This window comes from Balaenoptera ricei, chromosome 13, assembly GCF_028023285.1.
Source record: "Balaenoptera ricei isolate mBalRic1 chromosome 13, mBalRic1.hap2, whole genome shotgun sequence".
Classification (NCBI taxonomy): Eukaryota; Metazoa; Chordata; class Mammalia; order Artiodactyla; family Balaenopteridae; genus Balaenoptera; species Balaenoptera ricei.
The window spans coordinates 83,419,281-83,441,516 of NC_082651.1; the positions used below are offsets into that span (position 1 = coordinate 83,419,281).

Here is a 22,236-nt window from a genome sequence, read left to right on the forward strand (position 1 = left end):
CACACACACCCACACTCCCCCACACACTCACACACCCACACACACTCACACACACACCCACTCTCTCACACACATACCCACACACACTCACTCTCTCTCACACACACCCACACACACTCACACTCTCTCTCTCACACACACCCACACACACACACACACTCTCTCTCTCTCTGGGACAAGACTATAAAACTGTCTCCTGCAGCCCAAGACTCTTCCCCAGTGTCCTGGAAGATGGACACATCTTCCATCTTCGCTTGGAAGAGCGGTTGCTGCACCTACCCTGCCCCCTCGCTTGATCCCCACTTCTGTTCTACTCTGGCCCTCAATCTCCTTTACCATCCTCTCTCTTGGGGCCATTTCCATTATAGAATGTTATGTGAAACTATGATAAATTAACACTGACATTAATTATTAACATTTGAAAATGCATCTTTAATGCAGCGTGACTGCAGTGTTTGAAAGCCTTGGTGTTTGAGAGTTGGAGGGCTTCGGGGGGCCACCAGTCGGTGGTTCTCACCACTAGTCCTCCCCCACCCCAGGAGGTTCTCACTAGTCTGGGGCAAAATGAAAAAAACTAAGAACAATGTACTACGTTTTCAGAAAGCTGAAGACTGACATGAGCTCCCTCTTTGTATTTTGGTGCTGTGAAATGACAGTGTTAGGAAATCAGTGATAATAAAACAAACCTTGGGAAAATAAAAAGTTGATGAGTCTAGGTCCCACCGTAAAAAAATTTCAGTTGGAACCACTGATCTCCTCCCTTCCTCCTGACACAGACGCCTCCCCTGGCACATCCCAGCCACACCCTCCCTGCACTGGGGAGGGGAGAGGATGGCAGGGAAGGGCCTGGGAAAGTACGCCCCCAGCAAAAAATAATTGCCTCCTCATTCTACCAATTAACGCTTAAATCTGTTTGTACAAATGCTTTACTTGAAATGCAAATGTGCCCTGGAAGGATCAAGCCTATGGGTCATTCAGAAAAGAATGAATTACTTTAGTGGGAATTACTTAAATCACACAAAGAGCCACAAAGAGCTTTACAGCGGCGAGCACGGCGCCTCTCCGGGACCAGGATGGGGAGGGCGTGAGGGCGGCACCACCGGGAGGAGAAAGGAACCGCGATCTGGGCTCCAGGGGAGACTCGGTTGTTAGGGGATGGGCGTGTCCTTGGAGAAGCCAAGGGGCACCCTGAGGACAGGATATCAGATTTGCGATATCCAGGCACTACTGGGATCCCTGTGGGCCCCCAGCCTCCCACCCCCCCGGGCACAGGGAGGATTGTGGACCTAATCCTCGGCTGCAAACCGGACTCTGGGTTCAGTCTCTCTGGGCTGGGCTGGCACTGGCGTCTCCCCATCTCCTCCCTGCCTCTGCCTGGGAGAAGGTGTCCGGGCTCCAGCTGGCTGGCATCCAGGGCTATTTCTTGTGACAGGACAGGTCCCTGGGGCCCCTGGCCTCAAGGCCCAGGATTTAAACCTGCCCTCCTGCCTTCTCTCTGCCCACTGTGGCTATCGGCACGCTCCTTCCCAGGATGCCCAGTGGCACGTGCCCTACATGCTCCCTAAAACAGGAACACTGGCCCTTTGCATTTTAAGGGAGTGAGAACTAGAGACAATGAGAAATTAGGGCCCCCAAACCCCAATGTCAGTCCCTTCTTCAAACCTTTCTGAAAGGCCCGCGAGCTGGGACCTGCCCTGGACAGAGGACGAGCTCATGGTCGTTAGAAACCCCAACTTGTTGAGAAAGCACAAGCCCATTTTGGGTACTCAGGGTAGAAACCTCTGTGCAGGGGCTCCCCATCCCAGCACAGAGGCCACGACGCAGGGCCTCCGTGGGAACCCATTGCATTCGAGGCCCAGGCGTTCTCCCGCCTGTGGGGAGAGGTGAGAAGGCCAGAGAGCAAGAGATGGGAGCAGGTGCCCCTATCAGCAGAGCTGCACTGCTTTCGGGTGCTTCCTGACCTACACCCTGGCGGTTCCTTCTAGTCTGTTCTTTCTTTCCAACCTCCTCAGACCCTTGGAGGGCAGCAGCATGGGTTTCGAATCAAATCCTGGCACTGCTGCTTCCTAGATGTGTGGTGTTGGGCAGGTAATGACATTCTGTGTGCGCGGTGTCCTGGGCTTAGCACACGGGGCTGCTGTGAGGCCACAGTGAGTTTATGCAGCAAAGCACTCAGAGCAGGGCCGGCCTGCTAGCACCCAGTGCAGGTCCCCGCCAGCTGCTCTCCCCTCTGCATTCCCCAGCCCAGGGCAGCTGAGCCCTTCCCGAACTGCTAGCTGGTCGGTGCTGGCTGGTACATCTTAGTGTGGCTTCCCCACTGACCACTTACTCAGCTATGGTGAGCAAGGTCAAGGGGCAGCTGAAGGCCTAAGAAGGAAGAATCCCAGAACGTTCCCAGAAGATCAAACTTCACTAGCCTGTGGGTCTGAAATGATAATCTGACCTCAACCTCCAGTCACTGCCTGGCCACCTTCTCAAAGCCAGCATCCCTGAACTTTCCTGCCTCAGCATCAGCTCCACAAACCTCAATGCAAATGTGACATGTTACCAGCACACACAACAGACTGGAGTCAAATGCTGTCGAGAGATAAAGCAAGAGGCTCACTGGAGAGAACCCATAGGACTGGACATTGGAGGGTTGCCAGGAGAGAAGTTATGGTGGGTAACTAACAAGCATTCGTCAGAAAAAGGGTCTGTGGACAAATAAATCTATGAAACCTGGCACACCAAATCCCCCATTTCAGACTTGCAGGCAAACAAGCTTATTAAAGCCTCTGAAGAGTCATAAGGTAAAGAAATCTATTTAAATTTGTTCAAATCAACATCTCCCCATTTTTCACTGTTATAAATAGCAGCATGATGAATACTTTTAATATTCTTTTTTCAAGGCATATGTATTGGCTACTGTGTGGGAACAGAAAGGTATATACTACTATAAATGGAGTACATTGGAAACTGCTAATTTTAGAGTTTAAAAAGTCCTGGGTTCAAGTCCTGGTTCTGCCATTTGATCTTTGAGACTCAGTTTCCTCATCAATATAATAAGAGGAGATTTTCCCTAAGGTACAATTCTATGATTGAAGTCCCAGACCATTTGCAATAGAATCTGGAAAGGGAGAAATCACCTTGAGCTCTGCTGGTTGGGGGAAGGCTTCCCAGGAGAGGAGGGGCAAGAAGACGTGGGGCAGGATTCACAGAGGTGAAAAGGACAGTGGGTACTTTATTCTTTATGTGCCAGACACAGCGCTAAAATACTTTACAAGCATCAACTCATTTAACCCTTACAACAACTCCATGGGGTAGGTATTGTTTTTATCCCCATTTTACAGATGTGGAAGCTGAGGCACCAAAAGGTTAAGTTACCTGCCTAGAGCCACACAGCTAATAAGTGGCAGGATTTGAACCCCCAAAATCTACCTCTAGGGGCTACAATGTTCTTAAGTACTATACCAGGGAAGGGATGCATTAGCTAGGGAGCTAGGGAAGGCTTATACAGAAAGGGAAAGACCACTAGGGCAGTGCATCTTGAGGGAAACCACAATATGTCAACCCAAAATATGCCTCTTTGACATAAAAATTGTCTTGAGCTGAAGGCAATTAAGTGGCAGCAAAAGGCTCCCCCTTTTCTGCCTAAAGAGGGGAAATAAATGCTCCTTTTACTGGAGACAGACTTTTAAGAAGTCACCAGAGGAATCTGCAAACAAACCTTGTTAAACTAACCCTTACCTTCCTAGTTATTTCCTCACCATTCACTACCCATAGCCCAAACCCCTTTGTCTGGTCAGTTCTTCACAAATGTATTGTTTCTTTGTCTAAAAGGTATAAAATCTTCCTGCTCTGGCTACTTCTTTGGGTCTTCATTCTCTTGTGAAGTCTCCCAGGCACATGTAAAAATTCAATCAAATTTATATGCTTTTCTCCTGTTAATCTGTCTTTGTCAGTTTAATTTTCAGACCCAGCCAGGGACCCTCAGAGGGTCAAAGAAAACTTTTTCCTCCTCTATAATTTCAAACTGTAAAGTGCACATTTGTCATTTGGGGATCTTATTAAAATGCAAATTCTGCTTCAGCAGAGCAGGGGTGGGGCCTGAGACTCTGCATTCCCACCAGACTCCAGGTGATGCTGATGGCCGTGGCCCAGGGACCACACTTTGAGTCTGCAAGCCACCAGAGCACAGTGGCTAAGAATTTGGGCTCTGGAGTCAGACAGGCTTAGGATGACATCCCAGCTCTTCCAATTTCTTATTGTTTGATCTTGAATAAGTTACTTAACCTAAACCCAAGTTTCCTCATATGAAAAATGAAGATGATAATGGTTCCTTCTCAGAGGGCTGTGGTGAGGATTAAATAACATCTCCCTGGCTCCTTTTTCCTTTCTAACTCCCTTGAAGAAAAGATACAGAGGACCAGGCTGGGGCCAGACTGAGGACAGCCTTGAACAACAGGCTGAAGAGTTTAGGTTTTGCCTAAATTAACCGAGAGCTCTGGGAGCCTCGTGAACAGTGGGTGACATCAAAGATCAGTCCAGAGGTGGCATGCAAGATGGGATTGGACACAGAGATTTAAGGCAGAGATGTGTGAGTGAATCGCCCCAGGTCAGGGGCAAATACCTGAACTGAGTGATGTTATCAGGATGGGAGAGCAAGGGGCAGAATCAGCAAGACTTGAGGAGCTCTGTGAGGAACAACAGGAGGAAGGCACAAAAGATGACTGTGGGCTTTCCGGTCCAGCGACCAGAGGCCACAACCCCCTTGACTGAAATGGAGAAGAGAGAGGTAGCTCGGGCTGGGGGGAGTGGGGACATCTAGGTGGGATCATCCAGGTAGTTGTGAGGAGGGCTCAGACTCATGGGAGAGACCAGGGCTGGAGCTCTGAGGGTCACTGGCCCTCAGTGACCACTGGTGTGTGAGAGAGGACCCGATTGCTCAGGGGAAAGGGGCAGGAGGAGCAGAGCCCCGGAGGATGGCCGCCCTGTCCACTCCCTCTGCCACTTTCTTCCTGTTTTCCCCACCCACTACTTCTCTGTAAAGCCTTTCACCTTTCTTTGCCTCATTTCTCTGGCCATTCCCTAAGGCCCTCCAAGCTAAGGCATTTGGGGACTTCACGCTGCTCACACTGAACCTGAAACAGGAGGGAAGGGGGCAGGGCACAACCCTTGAAAGAATGACATAGCCCGAGGACACGACATAAATTGATTAGAACCAAAGGAGTCCAAGTCAACTTCCACTAGACCTTGAGCCTCAGTATACGCTCACTGTAACACATCAGCAAGCTAAATGACCCATCCACAGGCCCTATGGCAGTTCCAAGACCGACCAAAAGGATCAAAAAGTGGGCTGTGGCCCAATTCCTGGAAATCCCCGCCCCTCCCCGAAATAGCTGGAATACTCCTCCCACTTATTAGCCTATGAAATTACCCACCCCTATAAAAACTGACAACCCCATACCCTGGTGCCGCTCTCACCTTCTGAGATGGCCCACGCTCTGTCTGTGGAATGTGTTTCCCTCTAAATAAATCCACTTCTTACCCATCACTTTGTCTCTCACTGAATTCTTTCTGCAATGAGACATCAAGAACCTTAAGTCTTGAAACTAGGTGTGTGATCTCAGTTGGAAGACTGTGGGTTTTGGCTGGGTTCGAGTCCCTGCCACCTGGGTTCAAGTCCCAATCAGGGTTTTGGCCGGGTTTGAGTCCCAGCACGTGGGTTCAAGTCCCAATTTGAGGTGCACGGTTTCAATCCCAGAAACATGCCCTTATTGGCACCCCCCCAACCCCCAGCTAAAATTCATGGCACCCCCCCCACACCCTGCTAAAATTCAAAGTCCCCTGTCTGATTATCTAATTCACGAGATGCTAGTAGCTGATCAATAGTCTTCCAGAGGGTATATGCACTAAGGCTTAAAGGCTTAAAAAAATTATCTCTAATAGTTGAACCTTGGAGACATTTGGGTGGAGAGGGTGTTTTATATGAGGAAACCAGTATACAAGTGTCTACAAACTGTTCTGATATGTTGAGCTCTGGAGTTTGTTTGCTTGTGTTTTAACCCTTTCACACCCAGTTTTAAGGAAAATAAGGTAAGGAAGCAAAGTTAAGAGCCTTGTTTGGGGGGGGGTGGGGAAAGTATAGAAAAAGTTAATAGTTTTTTGTTTGCTTTTAAGCAATCACAGTAACTTTCAAAAGAGAATGGGTAGACAACTAAGAAGCCATATAGATGACCATGTCCTGATTAAAGGAAAGAAACACAAGGAAGGATCATTGGGGAAAATAACCTAAAGCTATTTACCATCTTATCAGCTCTACTTTAAAAAGGGACCGATCATATGACTAAAGAGATTTTTTGGAATCTCAGCCAAAAGTCAGAAAAGCTCCACACTTCCTGGGTAGGTAATCAAAGCAGCAAATAAAGGTCTCCTCTCTGATAAGGCAAAGAGCCAGAGGGCTTGGTCAGGAGCCCTCAGCTTCTGGGTGCCAAAGCAGTTCAGGAGGTGACAGAAACCCACAGGCACCCCTAGAAAGCTTCCAACCAGAAAAAGGTGAATTCAAAGTAGCCACAACCAGGCCAGGGGGAAAAAAAAACAAATAGAAGACATTTAAAAAGAAATCGAAAACAGGTCCTTGTTACGAGAGATTAAGTAATATATTTTCATGTATTTCTTTAGTCTTGCTTCTAATGGTATTTATTCTTAATGTTTGTACATAGAAGTATATGGAGTTCAACTCGCCATTCGCCTGTAAGAGAACCTTTTAAATTATGAGTCATTCTATTTCTAAGAGAGAAACACTCTCTACCAGGGCCCTCTCTCACTCTCTGGGGATCATGTCTGGCATATCCAGCCACGGATGCCAAAAGTAAATTTAATAAGGATCCTCTTCTGTCACTAGGACTTGACTTACCTACCTAATATTTTTATACTTATTTTAAGAAAGAGAGGGAAACGTGATACGGCCAATTTCACTAGTATGTATGCAGCTGCTCTGGTTACTAAAACGTCACATCAGCGGGATTAACAGAGTGTCCAATGACACTCAGTGGCTTCATTTCAGTGGCTTCCTCCAACTTCAAAACTCTAAGAATGGTTAGACCTGCCCCAGTGGCCCGTCCTGTCATCTCCCGATAGTTCATCTGCCCCAACCTCAGGGGCCTCCTTGTACCATCCTGTCTCAGGGCCCTTGCACTTAATATTCCCCATCTGGAATGTTCCTCTCTATATCCTCCAGGCTCCCATGCTCATTTCCTTAAAGCGTCTGCCCAAATGTCACCTAACTGTGGAGAACTTCCCTGACCATCATTCTCCTTTAATTTTCTATCCCTGATCTATTCCTGTTCGTAGCACTTTTCACCAACTGACATACTTCGTATGTGTCCACACTCTGTCTCCCCCACTCAAAGGTAAGTTCCTGGAGAGCAGGAGCTGTGCCTGTTTGTCCCTGCCTATCCTGGAGCCTGAACAGGGTCTAACCTGTGGCGAGGAGGAGGGAGAAATAGTCATACACATCTGTTGAATGAAGAAAGAGTGTGTGATTGGGAGGAAAGCGATCACGAATTTCTAAGTCAGTAAGAGGATGACAGGCATTTAGCAAAAGGTCTCTGAGTGCTTGCAGGACATTCTCCTAGGAGGACCCTTGGCTCCAGTTCCTAAATCCTGCCCAGGATTCTGGGGTTGCTGCCACCTGCGGCTAGGAGCCAAGCTCACTGGGGCCAATCCCCCTCCAGGTGTGTGTGGGGGAGGGGGACTTTGGGCAGTGGGTAGCCTGGAATCAGGGTTCCTTCTGCCCTGCCCCTGCCTCCCTCTGGCCCCCTGCCTGCTGGCCCGCAACCCCCTAAGCCCCGTTTGCTGTCTCCTGGTTTGGCCTGTGGCTAGTCCTGCGTCTCCGAGGAGGGGCCAGAGGTGATCCTCTGTGATTCTGGTGCACAGCCAGGATGAGAAGCACTGGCCCAGCTCTTTGCCTGGCAGCATGTGATGGCAGATCTCACAGCTGCTGGCAGCCTCCGAGGACTCTGGACCGCTCACTCGGCAGCAACTGTGTCTTCACACCTCCTGCACGCTGCAGCCCTGTTTCTCCTTTGCTCTGCTCGCCTGATCCTATTTTCCCGACTGATCTGTCCGCTTGATCAGAGCTACCCACTACCTGGGGTGACTGGAGGTCTGAAACAAGCAAAAACTCTCAAACACTAAAGACATCATGCTTTTCAACATCTAGGCCACTTCCCCCAAGTTCCCTATTTCTAACCCAGCATCACCTGCCAGGCCCCCTGAGATATAATATTAGTTCCTTTAGATTCCTTCCTCTCTTTATCACTGATCCAGCCTCTGTCATGCTGATCTTTAATAACTAAAAAATCCACGGTTTACCACCTCCTCTGTGCAAAGCACTAGGCCAAGCAACTTTATAAATATTTTGTATGTATAATACTCAAAACAAAACACTAACGTTTGTACTATTATTCTTATTTTATAAAGAAGCAGGATCAGAGAGGTCAGAAGCCCTGCCCAAAGTCACACAGCATGTGCCTTTCTGCAGTGAGGCTCCCCTAATTCTCCCATCACTTTCCCCAAAATACAACCTCAACAATTTCTCAGGTTCCTCTTGTGCTCTCCTTTGCCACAGCTACCATACTAGAACCCCTCCCTTACACCTGATATCCAGTCCTTGTAAATGCCAGTCGGCCAGTCTCCTTGCTTCAAATCATTCTCTAGGTAGTTTTGAAGAAAATCTTTGCTTGATTTAGTTTGTTTCACAGCTAAGCCGTTTGTGTGGCTCACCGTTACACTACACGTCAACCCTTCCACTTGGCATTCAACAAAGGATGCCCTGTAAAAGTGGGGGTCTTTCCGTCTTCATGTCCTTCCTCCTGGCACAGCTCTTGTCAGCAGCCAGAAGCCACATAGGAGTCCAGCTGTGAGAAGGGCTGGGTGGTCTGAGGAGCAGACTGGGGGAGCCATCCAGCCACGGAGAGCCCCACAGCTGCGGAGGAAAGGATGTTCAGGTGACAGGGACCGGGCAAAAACTGGAGACGGTAAAGGAGCAGGAAAGTCAGAGTCACGGTCCTGGGGGTCTTGAAGTCATCACACTGTTGGGGGCGGGGGGCGCTGGCAGACCCCAGCACGCGCTGAGTCCTCCTTAGAAGACCTTCATTAATAACATCCAACTCTAGGCATTACTTCCCCTCAGCCAGCTAACTTCTGTATACCTCTTGTACCATATTATCTTACACAATCTTCTACCACTGCTTGCTCAGGCTGTTATTTCAGTGGGTGGTATTTTCTGCCCCCCCACCAGATAAACTGTAAATTCCTCGGGTCTCATTTTCTTCTAACCTCAGTACAGTATTTGAAGCCCAGCAGGACTCGAGGAAAACTGGCATGACATGTGATGCCTTTGATCAGTGTGAGGTCCAGGGAAGTCACCTCCTCTCCTAGGCCTTGGTTTCCTTTTTATAAACATCAATGCCATTATTCCCATTCACCAAGAAAAATGCCTTTTTGCTTAAAATAGTTCATATTTATTTTCTTGGCTTTACAATCCCCTTGTAAAGGCAAGGGCTGGACTTGCTCGTCCCAACCAAAGCAAACTGAATTCTTTTTAAACAATTTACAATAAAATTTAACCCAAGGCTAATGGCACTGACACTCCTTTCAAATGAATTGGAGGAAACAGAACAAAGTTCAGAGAGAAAGGGGCGTTAGATTCAAGTACCTCCCGTGAGGACCAGGTCTTGTGTCCAGCTGATGTGAATTGAACTTCAGCACTTTGTACAGTACTCGCTGGGTCAGGTGGGGAAGAGGAAAATGTTTAAATATATAGATTCTGCCATCAAAGAACTTACTCTCTAGTTGGGGACATGAGACCCACCCACATTTAAAGTTGATGATGTGTCGCAATGAGACTAAGAAGTCCATAAAACTGAAGAAATCTCTGGGTGTTTGATGAGTCCAGGAAGGCTTCCTGGAATAGGCAAGACCTGAGCTGGATCTCTATGGGTGGAAAGAGCTGGTAAGAATTGGTGAACCCATGAAAGGAAAAGTCAACAGGACTTCAAAGGGAAAAACTTTAAGAAAACCATAAAGGTTCCCTTTTCTCTTTTTCCCTTTTTCCTTATTTCTGATTTTAAAAGGAATACATGCTCATGTGTATATGAGTGTAGAATTGGAAAAAATAAAAATGAATGTAAGCATCACTTATAATTGCACGATTTGTGATTATTAACCTTATAATGTATTTCTTCTGGTTTTTGTTTCTGTGTTTATACATATTTTGAAAATATGCACATAAAATTGGGATCATACAGTATAGCATTAAAACCTATGTTCTTCTTATATTGTGAGCATCTACTGTCTCACTAAATATTTTTCAGAACCTCATTTTAATGGCTACTTACTATTCCGTCTTTTGACAAGACCCCGATTTATTTAATCATTTCCCATTGCTGTTTCCAATTTTTCATTATTCTGAATGATGCAGTGATTTGCCCTTGATAATTAAAGCCAGGAATCGTACAGGCAGAGCCTGGTCTGGTTTTATCGGTGATAAGGAAATCAAATGGCGCCATGTGGCTGTGGGGACAGTAGTGCGGTGGAGGGGACATCTGTAGGGCCAGGACCCATCTCTCATTGTCCAGGGAAGATTCGGGATCGAAAGACCAAGAGGAGGTGCTGACACAAATGTGTTTGGGGAACGAGGCAGAGTCTGAGTTTCCAGACAGGTTTTATTGGAAGTGGAATTAAACAGTAGCTGAATTCTCCGTGGGGAGACAGTTTGGACCAGACTGTGTCTGAATTCACAGACAACCAGTAGCTGTCAGTAGCCTGACCTTTTGGAACTCCCTCACTTCCAATAAGCTCACTGCTTTCCGGCCAATCTTGGCTAATCTGATTGCCACCTTAATTGAGGGTGGGGATTGAAAAACAGAGAAATGTGTCCAATTGATTTAATGTCAGGGCTTCTATTCTTTACTAACTGTAAGCTGCCCTGGGCTTGAGTATCATACTTCCAGCGAGTAATAGGTAAAAATAAACAGAATGTTTTTCCATTCCTTGTCTCTTGGAAACACTAACAGCAGGAAAAATGTATCCCAACTATTTTCAGGAACCAGACAGCCTGACTTCCAACCTCAGTTCCAGCTCTCACAGCTGTGCAAACTTAGGCAAGGTTTCAAGGTCTCTGCGACTCGGGCTATTCATCTGCAAAATGGGAACAACAGAACCTACTTCATAGGGTTGTGGTGAAGAGTTGATAAGTTAACACAAGTGAGTTCTTAGAACTGTTCCTGGCATATAATAAGCACTCAAAAAATATTAGCTGTTATCATCATCGATATTACTATGATAACTGTTATTAAAATCTCTTCCCTAACTTAGGAGAAATAAGGCAAGATAGAATAAAATGGAATTTCAGAGCAAGAATGACCCTTAAAGCCTTTTGGTTTCATTTTATACTTGGAGTGTGAAGCATAAACAGCTGTTAAGAAATCTAAATCCAAATCCAGGTAGACACATCCCCTCTCGAATGCCCAAGGACAAATCTCCGAGCAGAAACACAATTAAGCAGGGGTCATCCTAACCAGCAGCAGCTACCGTGTTTTCAGTTGGTCTGTGCCAGGCACCACCCTAAGTGATTCACCTGCATTCATTCATTTACTCTTTACAAAAGTCTATGAGGTTGATACAAGTATTCTTGTTTTACAGATGCCACCAAACAAAGGCTCTTATCCAGCTTGTTGACTTGTAAATTAAGCCACTGAGGTCTCAGTCCTCAAATACCATATATTGTTGATAGGTAAAAATAGAAATGAAAATGTATTCAACAGGAGTGTGGACCATGTAATCAGCATCATTCTAATTAAATGTTACACATACACAGAGCCGGATTGCTGAGAGACGGAATTGGAACATGTCAGAGGAGACTAATTTTGAACATTATTTATAAGAGAAGGATTCCATTCAATTGTGAGAAAAAGAGGGCTTTCCATGTAGCAAGAGGGTAGAAAGAAAACACTGACATTTCCTGAGTGCCTATTATATCATGTGCCTAACTTAATCACTTTACAGTTTTTAAAAAAATCCCATGAGATATTATCACTTTACAGGGGAGAAAACCAGAGCTCAGAGAGGTTAGTCAATCTGCCCAAGAGCACTCAGGGCGCAGGGAACAGGGCCAGGAACAGAACAAGGAAGGCCCTCTGACTTCAGAGCAATAGTGTGTATGACGATTTGAAGCGAGAGTAATTATGGTAGGCAGGGATATGAAGAAAATGTGTTCAAGTAGAAAAAGATAATTTCTAAGATGGATTATTTTTAAAAAGTTATGTATAAGTGATGATGAAATCTGGACCAGCTCTCTGGATTGCACCAATGTCAGTTTCCTGGTATTGATACCGAACTATTGTTGTACAAGATGGTAACATTGGGGCTTCCCTCGTGGTGCAGTGGTTAAGAATCCGCCTGCCAATGCAGGGGACATGGGTTCGATTCCTGGTCCAGGAAGATCCCACATGCCGCGGAGCAACTAAGCCCATGTGCCACTACTGCTAGCCTGTGCTCTAGAGCCTGTGAGCCACAACTACTGAAGCCAGAGAGCCACAACTACTGAAGCCCACATGCCTAGAGCCCGTGCTCCGCAACAAGAGAAGCCACCACAATGAGAAGGCCGCGCGCAGCAACAAGGGCCCAATGCGGTCAAAAATAAATTAATTAATTAATTAAAAAAAAATGTTAACATTAGAGGAGGCTGGGTGGAGCGTACAGGGGCCCCGCCCTGCACATTTCTTTGCAATTACCTATGAATCTATATTTCAAAATAAGTTTTTTAAAAGGTGGCGTATAACAAAGGCAAAGTTCACCTCCTTTTGAGCAGAGGTGGTAACTGGCAGGGGAACTTGACAGAGAACTCTGATCTACTCATGGGGGGCACAAGAACCAGTGTCATGCCAGAGTCTCTCCCACAGCCTCAACTGTGGGAGAAATGAGGTTTGCCAACACACATATTGAATACCTATTATGGGCCTCAGTTGTACCCAGGGCTTACTGGGGATATGAAGCATTAACAAGACATAGGTCTGGCTTTCGGGGCTCTTACAGTCTAGCTGCAGAGAAAAGGCACAATCGCTTAATGAAATATAAGCCAGCCTGGGTGTACTGATGTTTCTTAAGGCAAGTTTCATGTGTTATAGCGACTCAAAGGAGAGTGCATGCTCCTTAGGCTGGGTTGGTTAAGGAAGACTTCTTGGGAGCGGTAGAATTTAGGCAGAGCCTTAAAGGATGTGTAGGGCAGGAGGAAGGGCAGTCCAGGCAAGAGAAACTGTTAAGTAAAAGATTATGTGTCGACATGATTTTGGAACCTAAGCTTGCCTGGGAGCTAGCTCCTTGCCATCTAGCTGTCAGTGTAGAATGGGCATTCAATAAAATTGTTGAATAGCTTAAATAATATTCACAGAAAACAATTTTAAAAGATTCATCCTCAGCATTGTTACGCCAAATAGGAATTGTATCACATAGATACAGCTTTGTGTTTTATAGCATAGAAAGCACATGCTTTGGAATTAAGCAAACCTGGGACTATGAGCTGTGTGACCTCAGGTCATCCGAGCCCGCTGCTGGTTTCCTCCTCTGTGGGAGATGAGTAAGGCACCTAGCATTAGCTGGTACACAGTAGGTGCTCCATAAATGTGAACTCTCTGGTCCCTTCATCCTATTTCATAAGCATTTTTCCTGTTGCTGAATTGTCGTCATAATTACCATTGTTAATGTGGCTTAAAATTCTAGGGAGAAGATCTATAATCATTTACTGAACTGTTTCCATATTATTTGACATTTATCTTATTTATACTTTGATGCTTTAAAAATAACGTTGGGACTTCCCTGGTGGTCCAGTGGGTAAGACTCCGTGCTCCCTATGCAGGGGGCCCCGGGTTCAACCCCTGGTCGGGGAACTAGATCCCGCATACATGTCACAACTAAGCCTGCATGCTGCAACTAAAAGATCCCACATGCAACTAAAGGTCCCACATGCCTCAACTAAGACCCAGCACAGCCAAAATAAATAAATAGATAAATATTGAAAAAAAAATAATGTTGAAATGAGTGTGTATACATTACAGCTTTTTTTCACCTTCTGGATTATTTCCTTAGGATAGATTTCCAGAAATTGAGTCAAGAGGTAGGAAAATTTTTAAGACTCAAGAATGTGAACTGCCTCTTCAGGGACAGGAAATGGCCAAGGGTAGATGGAGAGGAGGTTCCACACGGAAGGCTCTCAAGTCCTTAGGACACAAGAAGCTCTGACTGCCCAGGTAAGGACTCCAGACTTTATCTTGTATGTGAGGGGGAGTTATTTAAGGGTTTGTTGAAAAGGAGGTATAAGAGGATGAAACTAGTGTATTGTAGGAAGACCAATCAAGAGTAATCTGGCCGTTGGAATTTGAGTTTAGAGACAGCAGAAGAAGGAAGGCCATCAAGAAAAGGAGCTGGAACCAAGACATAGGGAAATACGGGTGGTGGGAAAAGAAAGAGAAAGGAAGAGCCAGACGAGCCAAACCTGAATGAGAACAGAGCACAGCTGTGACTGACAGCACAGGGAGGGGACGGGAGTCCAGAGCTTGGAATTAGTGACAGAAATGGGGATGCCTCACCCCCAATGGTGGCTCCCTGCCCACACTGGTCCTGGAAATGGGATCAGAAACTCTTCCTGGCACTGTGGAATGACAGTATCAGTAATATCACATCGCCACAGTGACTCGCGAGGTTTGGGACCAGCCATGAGAAAGAAGGTAGATTGGGGCCAGAGTCTGAACACCACCCAGTAAAATCAATGCACCAAAAGCCAATTACAAATCTGGAGGGCAAACAACAGAGAGAAGCCTTCCAGCATCAGCATTCTATTTTTCAGATGTCTACTGACCATAAGCACAGCATACACCGCCACCATGACGTCTGTCAACAAAGGAACCCAGTGAAACTTAGCCAGCTGGCTGAAATGTATTTGAATAAATAATTTAAGTGCAAACCTCACTGGCATACTTTTGAAGACTAGGTGACAGCATGGAAAATTTCCTAGGATGGAGTGTTTAATGAGAAAGGTGTATATGTGCTAAACTCTATCCGCAGTATGGCCCAAGCTATGAAAATTATGATTAAATTAGGACAAGAGATGTGGAGAAAAGAAAACAGCTTGACCTGTTGATATATCAAACCACAGTGAATTTTCTCCTTTGTTTTTATTTCCATGAATGCTGTATGGATATTTGCAATTCCCCCCGCCCTGATCTTGCTTGTCTGTAAGCCTGGTGAGCAGGTCCTTTCCCCACTGAGCCTCTGCTCCCCTCTCCTGGGCTCACTTGCAATCCTCTCTGTCCCCAGCTCTTTGTTGGACAGGGGCCCATTCCCACTCCTGGCTGTGGTGGGACATTTCTAATTGAAAGGGTGTTACGGGCTGTTTACCACTTTCCTCCTCCGTTCTTCATCCCAGCTCAGCCATCACTAACTCCTCCAGGGTTGAATTTTAAATCACCACTGGGAAAAAAACTTGGTGTGGAATCTTTAATAATTTTTATTTCAGCATGCTTTGAAACTGGGGTGGGTGGGGGGAGTATTGCATGAGATACACTGTGACCACCAGAAGCAGGCAACGGCTTCTCTTCTCACTTTAATTTACACTGACTCCTAGCCATTTCCAAGGCCTGGACCTCCTTTCCCTCATTTCGAAAGTGACTCTGGTGCAGATCGTACAATGAATCTTTGTTTTACTCATTGCTCAACATCCAGTATCCAATGCAAGCAAACACATGGACCTTTAAACCCATTTATCTTATCTTTGTGTCCCAAGATGGGTCTAATGATCACAGTTTGGGAACTCTAACTAAATATGAGGCACTCGACATTCCAGATTGTTCTCAAGTCTGCAGTGAACTCAGCTCGCAGATGAATGCTGTGTCTGTCACCTTCAAATTGTTATTAATGTCTCAGTATTTTCAGAGCTCATCACAGCCTGTTTGATAAAATCTAGGTTTCAGCTTCTCAGCATGGGGAGTGAGAACAAAGATCAGAGTAGAACACGGCTGCCAGCTTCCTACAAAAAAGTAATAATAATAACGGCTCCCCTGCACTGTCTCAGACACAGGGGCTTGTAGGACATGTCGGCCCTGACCTTGCATGTTCAGTCCAGGAGAACCAGGGCTGGGAGGACCACAGGTGGAATATTGGTACTTTTCCTCCCCTTGGTTCAGAAATCCCATTCTCGGTACCTGCACCTGCTCAGATGCACAAGAAAGCAGGTAAGAATGGATTGGTGGCTTTGTCTGGAAACAACCTAAATGTTCATCAATAGGAGACTGGCTAAATAAGCCAGGGAACATCCATGCAAATGACACTGTGCAGCAGCTGAAATGAATAAAGCAGAGCTGAGAGCACCACTATGACAGCTCTTCAAACGCACTGCTAATTTAAAAGGCGGCTGCAGAACTCATATGGCATGATGACATTGGTGTGAAACACTTACTGGCCCAACAAACTTGGCACATATGCAAATATGTGTGTGAAATATGCTGTAAATGCACACAGAGAGACCCATAAGGACACACAGTGCAGGGTCATCAGTGGTTACCTCCAGCGTGGGATGAGGAGATGCGGTAGCCACCAGTCACTCGTGGTTATTTAAACTAATAAAATTTAAAATTCAGTTCCTCGGACACACTAGCCACACTGTATGTGTCCAATAGCCACAACTGGCTAGTGGCTACCTTACTGGACAGCGCAGATAAAGAACATTTGCATCCGACTTAGAGCCTTAGTTTTTAGTTGAATTTCCTCCCCCAACAAAAATGTTTTATGTACTCCTCACTTAATTTAAAATAGATACAATTTAAAATTTTTTCCCATTTTCTCTTCGGGGTGAAACGCCTCACAAAGTCTGATGCGAATAATTTTCTGTTCAAAGATTTGGAATCCAAGAGTTTAAAACACACACACACACACACACACACACACAGAGGGACTGTTTTCTGGACTTGCTCAGCTTGGTTCTTGCTGGAGTTGATTAAAGACCTGGCAGTCATCTCATTTATTCATGCACACACCAGGCATGCAACACAAATGCATCGAGTCCATTAGACGTAGATGAAGAAAAAAATAAAATAAAACCAGGATGCATGAGTCCCCGTCCTCTTGGGCATGGGCTCAAGCAGCCATAACAAAAGGACAAGTGTCATTTGAGTCAGAGAGCCAGCGTGCTGGGACGTCAGAGGGTAGAGGTGTCATTTCAGTTTAGGTGCTTCCCAATGGAAATGAGGTACAGATAATGTGTTGACAAAGAGGAGAAAGGAAGGCTTTCCAGGCAGTGGGAACAGCATCTGCAAAAGCTCGGAGGAGCCAAGTCCAAGGGAGCCTTCTGAGACAAGTCAGTGGGCCAGTCTGTCCAGGGCAGTGTGAGGGGAGCTGGGGTGTCAGGGAGGGGCCAGGTGGTGAGATGCCCTCGGATGCCAGGCCAAGAGGGGAGAACTGTCGTTATACTAACAGCCACGTCACCTTTGATTGTGCCTTAGAATGTGTAAGGAATCTACTTCCGGTGGATAGATGGATGAGGCGTTGCTGGGCGACCACAAAGAATGTGACAGCCCTGGCAGAGGAGCAAGACAAGGCCTTGAACTAGGAATGTCCAGCTGGAGGTGTGACAAACGTGGGGAAGTCACACAGGGTGAGTATGCGACCCGGGTCGGGGGTGGGGTATATTCAGTCTCCAGCCCGTGGCGAAGCAGAAATAAATGGAAAGGGAAATCAGGAAGAAGCAGAGGCTTCTGATGGGTGTCTCACTGGCCCCACAGCCAAGGGATGATATTTGGGATCAAGACCAGAGATGGGGTGGGCGGAACGCAGGCTAACCTCGGCCTCTCTCCCTCCCTTTACACGTGAGGGCCACCAAACAGAGTTGACAGCTGAGGGGCAAGTGGAGGGCCTTTCTAGGGGCGAGGATAGAGACAGGAATGGCCGGGCCTCACAGCATCTGCACAGCGCCTGCAATCGCAGAGGGAGGCGAGAACCCGGAGGGCACCGTGTCACGGCAGTTTGAGCGGGGAGGTGAGTTTCAAAAAGTGAAAATGGTCAGGAGAGGAAAAAACCAGCAAGAACTGAGAAGGCGAAGGCAAAGGCCTCAGCAGTCAGGCCTCCACTGGTGACCTTCTGGACAGGTTTTCAGTAGAGATGACTTTGGAATCTCAAATAGAGGGAGTCAAGTGGGGAATGATTACCAAGGGAAGAGGAGAGGCGTAATCTCAGCTTCCGTGATTGCTGGTTTAGAAGCGTCAGAAAATATTATATGAAACACTGATTTAAAGATGACACCACCACCGGCAGTGCTTGGTTTGCCTCTGCATGGGTCACGGGGGCTTTGACAGGCTCAGCCTTCACCAGGTGTGAATAATTGACAAACTCCAGGCTGCTTCTACTATCAGAAGCAGCGCAGGCCCCCAGGCCATGCGGGTGAACTTCCGAAGTGACCCTGAGACCTCCTGCTTCCAGTGTAGCCTTAGGACCCTGGAGGTATTCTGTAACTTTGATGATAGAATTACCGCTAACCATTAGAGCATTGTTGGCATTTTATAATTTAATTGGTTCTCACTTTATAAACTTTGTTTATCAGTATAAGCAGTGTATTGTTTACATATATGGAAGGAAGTACTTTGTGGGCCTTCAAAACCCAGGGACTCCTAATAAATGAGATCAAGGGTGGGGTGGGGTGCGATGGGAGGTTCATGCCTATGTGCATAGCTGTCTGTAAGGTGTTCTGAGCTCATTGTGGGAATTCATTCATCTGAAATTTATCCATCTGAATACCTACCACTTGGCATATTGAGGCATTCAATTTTTTTTTTTTTTTAACAACACATGAACCAGGGGAATTCCCTGGTGGTCCAGTGGTTAGTACTTGGTGCTTTCACTGCTGGGGCCCAGGTTCAATCCCTTGTCGGGGAACTAAGATCCCGAAAGCTGCATGGTGTGGCCAAAAGAAATAATAAAATTTTAATAAATAAATAAATAGAGTAGGATTAAAAAAAAAAAAAAAAAGAACACATGAACCGTGGGGGTAAGGGTTATTCCAGTGGATAACTCCTGCCCTCAGAGACTCTGCAGCATAGGGAGTAGAATCCATCACATGAAAACAATAGAGTGCTTGAAATTTCACTGCTGATTTGGTTTAGGTTTGGAGCTAAGAACTGGAAACCAGGACTCAGGATTTATACCATGAATGCTTTCCCCATTCCCATAATATGTCCAGTTTCCTACTGTGGTCACCAGGCAGCCTATAAAAAGCAAGGTTACTCACCTCTAGCTTTCCAAATGAACACACAGTATCAAATATAGAAACCAGAGGAAGCTTCATTGTTATGGAGCCAAAATGATCGAGATCAAGTGTGAGTGCTTTAAATATACAGATGAACTAACAGATTTAAGACACAGACTCTTAAAGGCTAAGATTCCAAGATCAATCATTCAAAAGGCCAAATATATAATCAGAGAATCTGTCACAGCATGAGCAGTGGTGATGGAACACAAAACAGGCACCGTGCCCAGAGCTGCTAAAAGATAAAGTCAGGACCAGCGTGACCGTGGTGCCAGAGGGGACTTTCAGAAGCAACACTTTTGAAATGCAAAACAGAATTAGGAGCAAGCACCAGAATTCGGCAAAAAAAAAAGCAAAACAAGTGCTAGGTTGAGCCACACTAAAAATGCCAGGTAAGCATCAGGCCAAGCACAGCCAAGACACATTTTTAATGAGGCAGTTCTAGTGCGCATGGGCATACTGAGTATATACCTGCACAAGGAAGAAAGTCCCTCCGGCAGGTTCTGCCCACATTGCAAGAAGCAAGAAGCAGATAGTCTGAGAAAGCAGCTAAGCAGAGTGGGTCCTGAAAGCAGAAACCCAGCTGGCCAGGGACAGCTTCTAAAAAAGCTCTGAATGATGAGTGGAGATTGCGAGCTCCAAATCAGATCTTCAGCCTCTGGAGGGTTGGCTCTGTTACTGCTATGTTGTCATTAAAAAGGATCTGTTGATAGTAAAATACATATTACAACCCCTCCTATTAACATCAACATCAGCTAACATGAAGCTCTCATTATGCCTCAGGGACTGTTAAGAGGTTTGAATGCATTGTTTTATTCAATCCTCCCAACAACACTGAGGTGGGATCTATGTCCCCATTTTACAGACGAGGAAAATGAGGCTTAGTACACACAGCTGAGAAACTTATCCAAAGTCACACAACTGTTACTTGGGGTAGTGGGATTCAAACCTAGACCTATCTGACTATAGGGTCTTCACACTTAACCCCGGGGCTGCAAAGGAGACACTGAGATTTATTCACTTCCATGGGCCATTGGAAAAAAAAATCCATTTTTAGCTAGGGAGATGTAGGTCTTTGTGCAGATATCACAAACCAGCACATTATTAAGAAACAGGTGAATAATAAGGCCATTAAAGGCTATGCATTCTTAGGAGAACGACATCACTGCGAGGTCACAGAAGCCCCAAGGAGGAAATGGAAAAATCAATCCTGCACACACACCCAGCCCTGCTCAGCCATCCTCCGTGCTGGTGCTGGTGCTGAGACGGGGCTGCAGGCCTGGTCAAGCCACGCTTTGTTCTGTCATTTAAGGTCCAACAAGAGTCAGCAATGCCCATGGCAGTGCTCCAAAGGCCTTGCACCAGATGGCCCTCCTTACGGGCCCTCTGCCCCCCCGCCCTGCCAGCACCATCAACCTCCCAGCTGCCAACGCCGGCCTGGACTTCCTGGGTCAGCTTCTCCCGCTCTCTGCTCAGCACAAGTTTTCTAGCAGCATGCGCCCCGACCAGCAGCTCTCAATGAGCACTTTTACTGGGGTGCTGGGGACCTTGCTGGGCTTCGGGTGAGAGCCCGGCGGGGCTGGCACAGGTCCCTGGCTGTCTTCTGGCACACCAGCTGCCAGCAATGCAAAACAGACCTGTGATTGTTTGCATGAATGTTTTCTTCTTTTCCTGGGTTTCCTGCTGTCTTATTGCAGTATAATTAACATGCAGTAGGTGCACAGATCTTACCAGTTCAGTGCCTTGAGTTTCGACAACTGTTTATACACTTGTGTAACCACCACCCAAACAAGAGAGAGAACATTTGGGATGTCCCCAGAGAGTTCCCCTTTCCAGTCAAGCCCCTCACCCAACCACTATCTGATTTCTAACTTCTATCATCATTGATTTGTTTTTGCGTGTATTCTTGCCTAATCATACCTAAAACATAATTAGAAGATGTTAGATAACCATCCACAGGGCTTTGATGGTGAAAAACACTTTGGATTATGTTTATGTTCTGCCATTAAAACACATGCTCACTACACAACATGTAAAAAATACCAAAGAGTTTTTTTGTTTGTTTGTTTTCTGTGTTTAAAAAAAAATTTTTTTAAATTTTTATTGGAGTATAGTTGACTTACAATGTTTTTTAAATTAATTAATTAATTTATTTATTTATTTTTGGCTGCGTTGGGTCTTCGTTACCGTGCCCGGGCTTTCTCTAGCTGTGGCGAGCAGGGCCTACTCTTCATTGTGGTGCGCAGGCTTCCCACTGCGGTGGCGGAGCAGGGGCCCTAGGTTCGCGCGGGCTTCAGTAGTTGGGGCACGTGGGCTCAGTAGTTGTGGCGCACGGGCTTAGTTGCTCCGCGGCATGTGGGATCTTCCCGGACCAGGGCTTGAACCCGTGTCCCCTGCATTAGCAGGCGGATTCTTAACCACTGCGCCACCAGGGAAGCCCCCAAATAGTTTTTAAAAGAAAGTTTAAAAATCATCTGGGATCCTATCACCCAGAAATAACCACTGTTAATATTCTGGAGGGTTTCTTTCAGGGCTAGTGTACATGCATTGATGACAGGCTGGCTTTCTAGCGTGGCATTAGCTTTTTTCATAAATAAATAAAGCTTGTTGCTGCTGACCTCAGAGCAGGCCACTTAGAGTTGCCTGTTGTGAGAGGCAGCTTCACCAGAAATCAACCTGCAATTTCAAGCGCCAACTCTTGTGGTTCAATTGGGGCCGACATCTGAATTCACTGCTTGTTTTCTTCAGAGGAATGTGTCTGGCACTCTTTTTTCCACTGGCAGTCACATGACCTCTCCTGGTACCTCAGTTTCACTGCTCAGAAGGACAGCGGCTAGCTCCTTGAGACGCACCTTCCTCCACAAGGTGAATAATGCATTTGCCATTAAATCAGACCATTTGTA

The 22,236-nt window shown here is 46.2% G+C and overlaps 1 protein-coding gene across 5 annotated transcripts in view; it reads right to left on the reverse strand.

The window, feature by feature from the left end:
- The window catches only part of EFR3B (EFR3 homolog B), an 87,010-nt gene that overhangs the window by 51,739 nt on the left and 13,035 nt on the right, over nucleotides 1-22,236 (reverse strand). The gene's annotated exons all lie outside the window — the stretch shown is intronic.